Here is a 14,463-nt window from a genome sequence, read left to right on the forward strand (position 1 = left end):
ATTAGCACAAGTCAACAATTATTTCCAGAGTTATCACCATATTTAACAATGTGAATGTATGCTATTATTTGAGTCCCACACTTGTTCTTTTTTTTTAGCTTCTGAAAATATCAGACTGCGATATTGATATTGCTGCTGTGGGGTTTTCCAGTGATAAACTTTTTATCGCTGGAAATGGAAAAATGAATGATTATTTTTCCAAAGAAAGTGTACAAACATCAATAATTAAACACTTCAGTTCTCAAACGTCCAGTCAAGGTAACTTAATAACATTATTTTTAGATTATTTCATACCTGAAGATGATTCAGGAGAATAGATGGTGCATCTGCTAATAGGCTGTTACAGTAGTCTATTCTAGACAGTATAAGGGATGATGCTAATATTTTGGCAGATTCTGCAGTTAAATATTTTCTAATGTATTGGATATAATGTGAGTTTCCATTGATGATTCACAATCAAACCTTACTCCTAGGTTTCTCACACTTGTAGAAAAGAGAATTGAAGAATCATGTCTTGTATTATGATTATAATCTGGTGATTAGATTTACAATTTTGTGAATGCACAGATAATTTTATTACAGAATCAAATGAATCAAATCAGGAGAAACTCTCAGTGCTACAAGCGAGAGCAAGAGAGCACTTTAACAAGCTTTATGGTAACTTTGATTTATGTATTGTCACGTGAGTTATGGTGATGTCTCTGGAAATGTCATGTACATGTAGTTTGTATTTCTACAATTAGTGTAATTGACAGAAGAAGTAGCTTGTCATTTGAAAGTAAGCAGAGAGATTGTCCTCTGCATTTAAGTTAATTTTTATGGGCCCACGTTGAAATGTGGTTGTGTATTGTCTGTCTGCCATGGACACTCTAGAGGCTAAAGTTATCATCCCCCAAAAAGATATGACAACCTTTATGGACTGCTTGGACAACTTAGATGTGTGCGAACATATCTTTGAGTATCTTAATTAGAACGACATTTTATAGTATAATTTAGCCACGGTGGCTCAGTTAGAAAGGTGCTGACTCAGCAATCAGGAGTGTCATAAATAAGTTCAGAAAAATGTTTATTTCTGACTTATTGACAGTTCAATTATTGTTTTTTTTATTATTATCTTTAAAGCTAAAGCTACACATTCAAATCGGAAATTCCCATATAAATCCGTACAAAGTGGTAGAATACCTATAAAGGGAATACCTGTTTCATTACTTCCACTGGCACAACCATTCCATTGTGGAAGAGAGAAGCTGTCACTGATGTTCTTTAGGCCTGAAATGTTTTCTAAATTATTAATTAGACATTAATTAACTTATCCAGTCCATAATCAACCCTCGGTGGCATCGGATTTCTCCGATATAAAATAGATTAGAACAGTTCAACCATATTTTGATTTAAGCTAAAAATGGAGGAGCGAGACTTAGCTTTGAACAACCAGTACAGTGGTTGGAATTATTGCACACGTCTTGTCAAACCTTCAAAGGCTAATATCTTCGCTTGCAATAGAGTAATTTGAATGAAATTTTCAAATTATTCATTTTACATTATCTATTTTCGAACTATTATAGCATTGCAGGAATGGCTAGCTCTTTATCTAAATCTTACATAATATATCTTTAAATTTTGCTCTTTCTTTTTCTCTAGACCTGCCCCCGAAGCTAACGAACTATGCACTAATGAACAGATGACATCAATACCAGGAAGCCAACCATTAACATTCGAAACATCATCAAGTAACCAACTATTGACACCAATTACTGAACCAATCACGAAGGAACCAATGGCAGCAATTCTTAATAGACAGTGGACAGCCGAACCTCATAATGAACCACCAGAACCAGCACCCGTAAATAAAACCCTAACACCCTCTATTTACATTGATCAGGATGGAAAAGTACAAATTGTAGTAAATAAATCTTAACTTTATACCCGCCTTTATGTCCTATAATATGTCAGTAATTAAGTCAGTTATCATCTAGTTGTATATCACCATGTACAATAGCATAACATGTCAGTAATTAAGTCATCTAATTGTTTATAATCATGTACGGTAGTATAAAATGCCAGTAATTAAGTCAGCTATCATCTAGTTGTATATCACCATGTACAGTAGTACAACATGTCAGTAATTAAGTCAGTTATCATCTAGTTGTATATCACCATGTACAGTAGTATAACAGTAATGAACCAAGCTATTGTCTAGTTGTATATCACCATGTACAGTAGTATAACATATTAGTAATTAAGTCAGCTATCATCTAGTTGTATACCACCATGTACAGTAGTATAACAGTAATTAACCAAGCTATTGTCTAGTTGTATATCACCATGTACAGTAGTATAACATGTTAGTAATTAAGTCAGCTACCATCTAGTTGTATATCACCATGTATAGTAGTATAACATGTTATTAATTAAATCAGCTATCATCTAGTTGTATATCACCATGTGCAATAGCATAACATGTCATCTAGTTGTATATCACCATGTGCAATAGCATAACATGTCATCTAGTTGTATATCACCATGTACAGTAGCATAACATGTCAGTAATTAAGTCATCTAGTTGTTTATAATCATGTACAGTAGTATAACATGTCAGTAATTAAGTCGGTTATCATCTAGTTGTATATCACCATGTACAGTAGCATAAAATGTCAGTAATTAAGTCAGCTATCATCTAGTTGTATATCACCATGTGCAATAGCATAACATACCAGTAATTAAATCAACTGTCATCTAGTTGTAGGCCTATATCTCCATGTACAGTAGTATAACATGCCAGTAATTAAATCAACTGTCATCTAGTTGTAGGCCTATATCTCCATGTACAGTAGTATAACATGCCAGTAATTAAGTCAGTTATCACCTAGTTGTATATCACCATGCACAGTAGTATAACAGTAATTAACCAAGCTATTGTCTGGTTGTATATCTCCATGTACAGTAGTACAACATATCAGTAATTAAGTCAGCTATCATCTAGTTGTATATCACCATGTGCAATAGCATAACATGTCGGTAATTAAATCAACTGTCATCTAGTTGTATATCACCATGTACAGTAGTATAACTGTTATACTATAATCAACTATCGATGTCAACGCTAGCCTGCGATATTTATTGGATTAGGATCCGAATTGCTGCTCAACTTTCAATCATGATTTAATTATGAAATGGATAATTGAGACTATCTTTTTTATCTGCCGACTTTAGTTATGATGATCGAGGCTAGGCCGAAAATTCAATTGCTAAAATCTTGGTTCTGAATAGATCAATTTGACTGAAAGTTTCAGCAAATTGCCTTTATATTATCTAGTTTTTAGCTATTATAGTGAGAACTGTCAGCTCTTTATCTAATCTCATAATGTATCTTTAAGTCAGCTGTAATCTAGTTGAATATCGCCATGTACACTAGTATAACATGTCAGTAATAAATTAGAGGGGTTGGATGGCCAAATGGTTAGCGTGTGCGCACTGTGTCACAAGGTCTGTCATTGAGTCAACTGCCATGGTTTCAATTCTCCGGTTGTACGCGACAAGGAGTAGCATCGCCTGACCAACCTCGTCGGTTTTCTCTGGGTCCTTCGGTTTCCTCCCACTGCTAAAGACCCCTATGCGCAAGCGAATTATTGAAATAAAATTATCTCTCTCTCTCTCCCTCAGTAATAAATTTAGTTAACTAATAACTTATTTATACAATAGTATAACATGTCAGTAATAAAGTCATCTTGATAATATGTAGTAATTAACTCAGTTATTATGTAGTGTAGTGATATGTTAACCAGCATGTTATTGTTACTTCCAGATGATCTTTTTTATTTCTGTGTAATAAACAGTGGCGTACATTTAGTGTATGAGTTGGTTGAATTTGTTTATTTATTTAACAAATGAAGATTTTACGTGTGTATTTAAAAATGTAGATTTTAGGTGTGTGTACAAGTCATTAGCAATCTGATTAAAAATCAGAAGATACTCAGAAAAACGAATTGGTGAATTAGTATATGCAGAACGATGGGGGGGGGGGCACCTTCAGGTGCAAATTCTTCCTATACAGACACTAGAGGGAAAACTGGGGATCACATATTCTTTTGGATACTACGGTAACATCTATTCGGCTTATAAATTAAACAAAACGAATTGGTAAATCAGTATATGCAGACCGATAAGGTGAACACCTTCAGGTGCAAATTCTCCCTATACAGGCTGATCGGTCAGCGGCTTTATGCTGTCAGAATAAATTGACTTACATGAGTTTTAAAATTGAACCCTCTCTCGAACTGGAAGCCAATAGAGTTTCTGTAACTTAGCTGATAAATGATTAAATTTTCGTGTTCTAGTTATGGGAATTGCAGCATTGTTTTGCGCTATTTGTAGTCTGTTTAAAGCAGATTCTGGTGCTCCTAAAATATGTGAATTTACATAGTCCATGATACGATGTTACTAATGCTCTAACAAAACTCTGGCAAGCATCAGTATTAAGATTAGAGCGTATTCTCGAAACAGCTCTCATTTGAATATGCATTTTCCATATGATACTATTGATTTGGGGAACTATTCATGTCACATAGCCAAGATTTTTAACCTGCTTCTTGGGAGATATAGAGCAAAAACCGATCTGAAGGGAATCCGCTTCAAACAATTTACTAGATTGTGATTTTCATGATATGACAAGAAATTCGGATTTGTCATCGTTAAATTTTAGCCTATTTCTGGTCATCCATCCTCGAATGGCATAAAGATAAGACTCTATATAGTCTACTGATAGAATCCTTGGAAGCAAGATAGTTGTTGTTCTGAAAGTAGTTATATATTTGGGTGTGGTTTTGTACCCCATGTCTTCTTATGACTTGACCAATTGGAAGAATGTATAAGAGAAAAGGTAAAGGTCCCAATACAGATCCTTGTGGAACACCTGTTGTAACAGCACGTGTATGAATTGGTTGAATTTGTGTAATAAAGTATCAATTTAATTGTTGATGTATCTGTGTTTACTTTCTTAAAAATGGAGATTTTATGTGTGTGTACAATACATTAACAATCTGATTAGAATCGAGTCGTTGACGTGTTTATGAATGGCTATGGGGTTATCCCCATGGAATACAAATTCGAGATATAAGTGCCACTCTTTTCGGCATTTTGATGATAATAGGTTGATTATATTACAGTGTAGTATAAAAATCAGAAGATAATAAGAAAAACGAATTGGTACATTAGTATATGCGGAACGAGAAGGGATCACCTTCGGGTACAAATTCTCCCTAGAGAGGCTCAGTGCCGGACTGGTGGGCCAGGGCCCACCTGTCAGGTCATTAACCAAGGCCCACACAAGTACGCGCCGAAGGAGTGCGACCGTCTGGGGGGTGGGGTGTCTCCCCCCAGGAAAATTTTGAAAATTGACAACCGCAAACCCATTTTCCAAGCATTTCAGACCAACGCAGAAGAAGGCAAATTTTTGATTTCCTGATACAATTAGATAACAGAATGATTTAAGACCACTATCATTAGATGAATTTGAGAATTCTCTTGAGTGTCAAAACAAAAAACCTTTTATTCTTTGTGATGAAAATAATGCAAATTATAATACACATACAGTACACGTATTTGACAGTTCTGTTGACACACATCACAGAATATAGCGAGAATCTTCGAACTCACAGAAGTAAACGAATATCATCACAAGCCTCTGAACCTCACGAGCTTATGATGATATTTGTTTACTTCTGTGATGATAACTGATAATTAATTGTTCTCTAAAGAAGTAACAAATTATTTCTTTAGCTTCAAGGATAGCCAAAGTAATCTTCAGATCTTTTTCTTTTTTCTTTCTCTTTTTTTTCTTTTTTCTTTATAGGCTTAGGCCCACTTTTTTTTAATGAGCTTAGGCCCACCTGTCACGGACAGGTGGACAGGTGGGCCCAGTCCGGCACTGGAGAGGCTGATCGGTCGGTGGCAATGTAGTTTAAAGGGTCATAAGGGTAAACAGATACTCCAGAGCAGAGCCACCAAATGCCTTAATAAATTCGATTATTCATGAAGGTATCATAACAAGCGAAATATGCTTATTGCCAATATTTTATTAGGCTGTGCCAAAATTATCTTGAAACTATTTCAAGTGTGCAGTAACGCCTATATCTTGCGAAAATATTATAGCCAAATGCTTAGAAGTTGCATACCGTAAGCTTTTTTGTGCACACCGACTACTAAACAATAGGGGGAACACTGGGGATTTCATATGTGATTGGGTACTACGGTAATATCTTCACTGCTTTAAAACTAAACAAAACGGATTGATAAATTAGTATATGCAGACCGATAATAGGACCACCTTCAGGTGCAAATTCTCCGTATACAGGCTGATGGATCAGCGGCTTTATGCTAGACCGAAAGATAGTTTAAAGGGTCATAAGGGTATACTCAATTGTGACTGGTTTTGCATAAATAGATACGTCAGAGCAGAGCCATCAAATACCCTATAATGAACACGAAAATCATTCGATTGCCAATGTTTTAATAGGTTGTGCGAAAATTATCTTGAAACTATTCCAAGTTTGTAGTAACGCCTCTTGCGCATATATACAAGTATGTATATTATAGTCAAATGCATGCCGTAAGATTTGTGACACCGACTACTAAACATGGGAGATGACATATATTTTGGGTACAAATATCTTTACCGCTTATTAAATAAAAATTTCAGTATGCAGGGTGAACAGTCGCATCAAAAATGAACCCCACCTTGTGTGTGTAATAAACAGATATGTGTCAGTGTTCGAATAACACAGAGAAACAGGGGAAATATATACAGACTCACAAAAAATTGTAAAATACATTCTATTTTACCACCTGTAACATATTCACTGACGACATTTTGGACCACAGCTAACTCGGATTGCTTGTTTTAAATACCATAATTTGCTTTTTTGTTTAAGCCTCAAGAAAGAAAGAGCCAAATTAAAAAAGAATGTGTGCAATTCAGTTGTAGAAAATGATGTCAATTTTGAAAATGAGCCTTTTAATCGTATTTTGAAAAGTGCTCAAAAAAAGCGCAGTATTAATAGCCTTGGAAAACTAAGACATTATTCCAGTGAACGACAGTATTTGTCTTCATTGATGAAAAATTATGCAGGTAAGTAATCAGTTATATCAAACTGCTTCATTGTAATAATAGAAGGATGGCATGCGCTTTAGATCGTAAGGTCTGTCATTGAGTCAAGTGGCATGTTTTTGATTCCCGCTTGTACATGACAAGGAGTAGGTTCACCTGTCTAACCTGGTGGTCTATCTCTGGATACTTTGATCCCCCCCCCCCACACACACACACACACACTGCTAAAGACCCCTAGACGCAACTAAATTAATGAAATTGGAACATATTATGTTAGTTTCGAAATAACCCGGTTTGTGTTGAGTGGACAGGAAACACAATTTTAACAGAAGGGTTACAGAAGAACTTTACTATTTTCAAGCTCAGTTCCACTATTTTTGAGTAACTCATTTTGAACTGAGGGAATTGTACATTGTCATTTACAGGGATGGAAATAGAGGTTCAATATTATCACATATATCGGTGTTAATTATGAGACTGTATGTGTTAGTCTCAAAACAGCCAGTTGATATATTCATAGTTATATATATGTAAAAATTATATCAGAGTATATCGTCAACAGAACAATAATAATAGAAAGAATATAGTATAATTAGTGTATATATCTATTTTCAGATGGTCAAGTTTTGGGCTCCTGTATCAGTAGAAAGTTGACGGCAAATTCCGGAAAAATTAGAAAAGAATTAACTATTCTTAACGATGGACATTTTGCGTCCAGGACAGAGTTCTGTGATGTTTCTTTACCAACGTTGCCAATTTTTGTTGAATTGTCAGAGTGTTCTTTGAATTCAGATCAAATAAAAGTTGCAGAAGCAGTTTCTCTGAAAGAACATGCACATGAAGAAATAACAGTCGTTCATTGTGAAATTGCTACTTATCACCGTTACTTGTTCAGTGCAATTAAAAATATTAGATCTGAAACTAAAGATCTACAATTGTCTTCCTCCACAGAAGAACTTAGATATATGTGTGGGAAAATCCATTATTTATCGACACATCTTTACAGATTAGCTAAACAATATATCAAGTCAAGAGAATTATTTTAAAGAGCTGGAATAGAACATAATTCTGCTTCAGATTTGAATGAATTGATACTGTGCTATGTCCAAACTGAAAAACCTTTGTCATTAGAGGAATTAATAGATATAATAACAGATATACAAGGCTGTGATTTAGAATTTGATGAAAGTGATGTTGATGAAGCAAGTAGTGATACAGAGGATACTGACTCTGAGTTGGATGATAATTAATGCTGTATTGCAAAAGTGTATATTAGCTAAATAAGATTTTGATTTTCTTTTTAGAAAGCTGTACAACGCTGCAGAGTTGTCTATAACTTTTCTTACCATGAACATTTTGTTAGCAATGTCTGATGAAACCTGCACGGAATAAGCCCGTAAAATTACCCTTTTTCATTTGGAAATATATATATACCCTACATTTGTTTTGGATTTATTTGAATTTGAGATCTAAAAAAATAACAAAATTTTCTCTTTTTTTTATCATTTTACAAATCTACATATTTTTGTATCGTGATCTTTCAGGTGGCAATGTCAGATGGGGTGTATAGTCCCTGGCGTGGATGGAATAAGCCCGTAAACTTTGTCTTGATACCATCGGACATTGCCATGCCAATTTTGAAATATGAGTGAAAAATTGAAAGAGCAGTTTTGTCAGGTGCAGCATACAAAATTTTTTCTTTTTTGTTTTTGAGATATCTTGATCTTTTTATAACATGATCTTTTTGATAGCGATGTCTTATGGGAAATATAGGATTATAAGTCCCTTGCTCCCATCAGACATTGCCACAGCCATTTGTAAATATGGGTGGAATATTGAAACAGCAATTTTATGTCTTGTGTAGCATTCTCAATATTTAAAAGTAACATGAAAGTACATTATTTATTCATATGTGGATCTTTCAGTCTGAAATTATCAGATATATATCACCCAGTACAATAGTATAGGTTGTTATTAATTAAGTAAATTGTCATATAGATCAACTCAACTTACTAAACCACTCACTAGTAAACCATTGACAGCAATACTTTGTAATAGACTGTTGACAGTCCGACCTCGTAATGAAACACCAGTAGCTTTTTATGATAGTAGTATATCACCATATACAATAGTATAACAGTATAAGCCAGTTGTATATATCACCATATATATAGTAATGCATGTCAGTAATTAACTCAGGTATCATTTGGTTGTATATCTCCATGTACAGTAGTATAACATGTCAGTTAAAAACTAGTTGTTTATCACCATGTACAGTAGTATAACATGTCAGTAATTAAGTCAGTTATCACCTAGTTGTATATCACCATATACAGTAGTATAACAGTAATTAACCAAGCTATTGTCTAGTTGTATATCACCATTTACACTACAGTGGTATATTATCATGTACAGTATTATAACATGTCAGTAATTAAGTCAGTTATCAACTAGTTGTATATCACCATGTACAGTAGTATAACATGTTAGTAATTAAGTCAGGTATCATGTAGTTGTATATCACCATGTACAGTAGTATAACATGTCAGTAATTAACCATGTTATTATATAGTTGTATAACACCATTTACAGTGGTATATTATCATGTACGGTATTATAACATGTCAGTAATTAAGTCAGCTATCATCTAGTTGTATATCACCATGTACAGTAGTATAACAGTAATTAATTAACCATGTTATTATATAGCTGCATAACACCATGTACAGTAGTATAACATGTCAGTTAAAAACTAGTTGTTTATCACCATGTACAGTAGTATAAAATGTCAGTAATTAAGTCAGTTATCATCTAGTTGTATATCAGCATGTACAGTAGTACAACATGTCAGTTAACAACTAGTTGTATATGACCATGTACAGTAGTACAACATGTCAGTTAACAACTAGTTGTATATGACCATGTACAGTAGTATAACATGTCAGTTAACAACTAGTTGTATATCACCATGCACAGTAGTATAACATGTCAGTAATTAAGTCAGTTGTCATCTAGTTGTATATCACCACGTACAGTAGTATAACATGTCAGTAATTGAGTCAGTTGTCATCTAGTTGTATTGTAGCACCATGAGTCTTTCTGTTTGACGTGGAGAGCGTCTATGGGAAACCGGTCGCCACATCCTACGTAGAACTCATGCATCTTTTCTTACTACATATTTCTGTAGCCTTGTGATCGTCTAGAATTTGTCTCTAGCTGTCTTTACTTCTGCTTCACGTTGTGTATTTACTTCTCACAGTTACTTAAGACGTCTGTCTTACCAGGAATAACAATGCGACAGTTTGCTTCTACATATTTTATATATATATATATATAGCTGAATACAGGTATACAAGCATAGCACAAATTACAATACTATATAGCTAAAACCACTTCTCCACCCTATCCAGCCTCTCGGCTGTCTAGTAACTCAGATGTACCCTCGATCTCTGGAATCTAATGCAAGTCTGACTTACAACTTTACTATGATTTATTTTATAAGACTCCTGCAGATCACGCACAGAAAGCCTGTTCATGGCCCTGAACCTGTGCAATTAACGATATGATTGGTTACTTTAAACCAAATGATGCAATTAGAATAATTCCACTCACGTGTAATTCGGTGGTAAATGAGTGACATATGTTTTCGATAAATCGCTCTTTTTTATGTGTCAACTATCAATTACAGACTAAGTTGATTTAAGTATTTTAAGTACATATCACATATTATGCGAATATGTTATTTCTCGAGCAAAAATTCTACTAAAAGTATTACAGTATATCACCGTGTGCAGTAGTATAACATGTCAGTTATAAAGTCATCTAGTTTTATATCTCCATGTACAGTAGTATAATATGGCGGTTATCATAGAATGTTAATTATTGTGTAGATATATGTGTGTTTCAATGTAATTATTAAATCATTACACTTTTGGTTATATTAATGTCAAATAAATTATTTTATTACAATGGAGTAGTTGGTGTATTCTGTTCAATTGAAATATCTGATCAGAAGAAAGAAGAATTTAACTTAAACAGTGATATTCAAATACCAAAGTCCAGCTTTCTTCAGCTGCCCAACTTGACTTTCTTGACTAGCGATTAGCTGATGTGCATAACCTGTCTACAGCTCAATTGCATGTGCAGTGGCAACTTCCCACTTACTTTTTACGGTTGGTTTTTCTCAAGTAACAGGATTTGCAGGCTATTCTTGGGCTCTAATTACTAGTTGGAAAAGTTTAAAAACCTGGTACATAGGCCATAACTTAAAATTTTGGATCATATGACTTCTCCGTTAATAGATTATGCAAGCTTGTCAAAGTTCTGATCAGGGTTTGGAAATGTGGCACTTACAACTATGATTGTAAGATGACGTTACTCATTTGAGTTGCTGGCAGGAGTGGATATTGCAGGGTTTGGGTTGAATTATAGAGCAGTCCTGAGGGATGCTTCAAGAAGACATCACAATTTAAAAAGATTCTGAGATGCCCTTCATTTTGAAAAGAGAGAACATTTTAGAATAATCCCTCCCCTTTTTTTATGAGCCGACTCTTAACGCATCCTACATGCAATATGAGTAATCCAAGTGGTCGATAGATTTTCAAGTATAGTCTAACTTTAGCTAAAGTATTAGACCCTACAATAATTTAAAAAGTTAAATATTACTGAGCGTAAATAAAGGGGGTTCAACTAGCCTTTTGTACGATATTATTGCCTACCTTGTGTTTGATAACGACAATATATATTAAACGTCGCACTATTAAAGTTGCCAGTGATGTTATTTCAACTAAGCTCTTTTCTCCGCGAGACTCGTCTACAGATATTAGGATACGTCTTTTCTGGAGTTTTACGTCCACTTCCACCTGAGGTGATATCGTAGACAAGTGTTTCCTAAGAAACTAGCCAGTGTTATCCGCAGAAAGAGGGCCAGGTTGGCTTTTAGGGTAAGACATTGTGTCTTTGCAGGGTAGCGCCCAAGGTCAGTTTCATCCAAAGGAGGAACTCCGCGTGGTATTATGGTACAGACTCTTCCTTTTTTATTTTTGCGCGTGCTTTGTTCAGGTGTTTCTTGGTTACACCAGCGCTCAATTATCTGGCGTATTGCAAGTAAATTAAGTAATCGTAGCTGTTTTATAATCAGAAGATTTTAAAATAAACCCACTTCATGATAACAAATATATTTTTCCTGATAGTTTAGATATGGTTTCTAATCGATGAGTTATGGAAACATATCTCTCCGGTTATTTTCTTGGTGAAATTTAAAATGCGGCTTAATTAAAGTTACCCTTGACTCGCCACTTTCTGTTTTCCAATGAAAAAAAATAAACCTTATTTTCAACGAATTTGCAGACTAGCTTGGTTGTTTTTTAAACAAAAAATCCCAATAGTGTTATGTATTTGACATAAGTTGAATGTAGGCATGGTATATTTCAAACTGAAATTGTATCCCAGAATTTGAATTTTCCACCTGCATAATCATTGTCGACATTAATAATGTATTATATAATATTTTTGAAAATGATTGACTTATATATTAATTTTAACAAACGACTTGTTTGTGCTAGTGATGCCTCAATGCGAACATTATATTTCTGACGCAAATTCAATATTTAAATAATGCGATAGTCATTTAAATATTGAATTTATTTCCAAATTACTATGTACAGAGAATTTCAATATCATTCTAACTTTGATGATTAAACTACGACAGGTACAGATGATTAAAATTCAATATTTAAATGACTATCGCATTATAAAAGCTTTTATAATGCGATAGTCATTTAAATATTGAATTTATTTCCAAATTACTATGTACAGAGAATTTCAATATCATTCTAACTTTGATGATTAAACTACGACAGGTACAGATGATTAAAATTTGCGTCAGAAATATAATGTTCGCATTGAGGCATCACTAGCACAAACAAGTCGTTTGTTAAAATTAATATATAAGTCAATCATTTTCAAAAATATTATATAATACATTATTAATGTCGACAATGATTATGCAGGTGGAAAATTCAAATTCTGGGATACAATTTCAGTTTGAAATATACCATGCCTACATTCAACTTATGTCAAATACATAACACTATTCGGATTTTTTGTTTAAAAAACAACCAACGAATGACTTTAAGGATGATTCATTCGAAAGAACATCATCTAAAAACTCAGAAATGCTATGGGAACTGGCACTCGAATCATGATTTCCGCGTTTACGTTTTATGGATACAGACCGACCTCTAAGTTTGGATACAACCGGTTCTTTCACTTTAGGCATGTTTGGTGTTTTAGTGTAAGGTTGAACGAATCTGGCTGTTACAAAATCTACTCACAACAATCTCACACAACTGAGTATATGTCAACCGAGGAAAATATCTACACTTGTAAACATCAAATATTTTAAAATCGGCTCTACATAATGTTAATCTAATTTCACAGAACACTTCGTCTTCATACTTATCTAAGCTATGCAGTTTTTAGAACCATAATTTAAAGTATACCACTCATGATTTATAATAACTTGCTATGACCAGGTACACGTCAACTTCTGTCGGCCATCTTGCTATACACGACTTCATAGTATAGTTAAACATTTATCATCAAAATTGAATTAAAAAAAAAAGAAACATTTGATTAAAAAATAGCACGAGTCTATCCTCATTACAAAAATCTTATTAAAAAATGTCATTACCTTCCAAATTTGTGGTGAATGAAACATTACAGTCTTATGAAGACTATAGCAGCAAGACATGCAATAATACGCCAAAGATGGCATAGGACCACAATCCTGACAAAAAACAATGTTCTCTACAACTTCACTGCACCAACTACAAACTCTGGTGGCAGGTGACAACTCTTCAATATGAGTATGTACCAGTTTTGAACGTAGTTCACTCCAACCATATAAAATCTTCTGTCTTCTATCACTGAATTCTTGTTTTACATCTTGAAGATAGAAAAAAAAGATATGTTGATGACTTTGCTTGTAATTTCCAGTACTTTACAAACACTGATAAATTCAAATTCCAAACAGGATTAAACAGCCCATACGAAAGGATATTTATTATTTTTCATTATTTTCAATCTAAAATCATTTAGTTTGATATTTTAGCATTTACGTTTGTTTCTATATCTTCACAGACTCTGCATGTGGAATTTACTGTCTGACACCTTTCATTTTATGAGTATTTCCTCTGATGCCACAGATGTAACAATACCGTAACTGTAGGGACAATAGAGTAGGTTGTACCTCTATTCAATAATGACAAATGTTTGAATATCGGTAGCCTACTCAATTTGTTCTTAAAAAAACTATTTTAACTAAATTCTTTCCACTGACAGCTGGTTGATTAACT

Source organism: Patella vulgata, chromosome 4 (assembly GCF_932274485.2).
Source record: "Patella vulgata chromosome 4, xgPatVulg1.2, whole genome shotgun sequence".
NCBI lineage: Eukaryota > Metazoa > Mollusca > Gastropoda > Patellidae > Patella > Patella vulgata.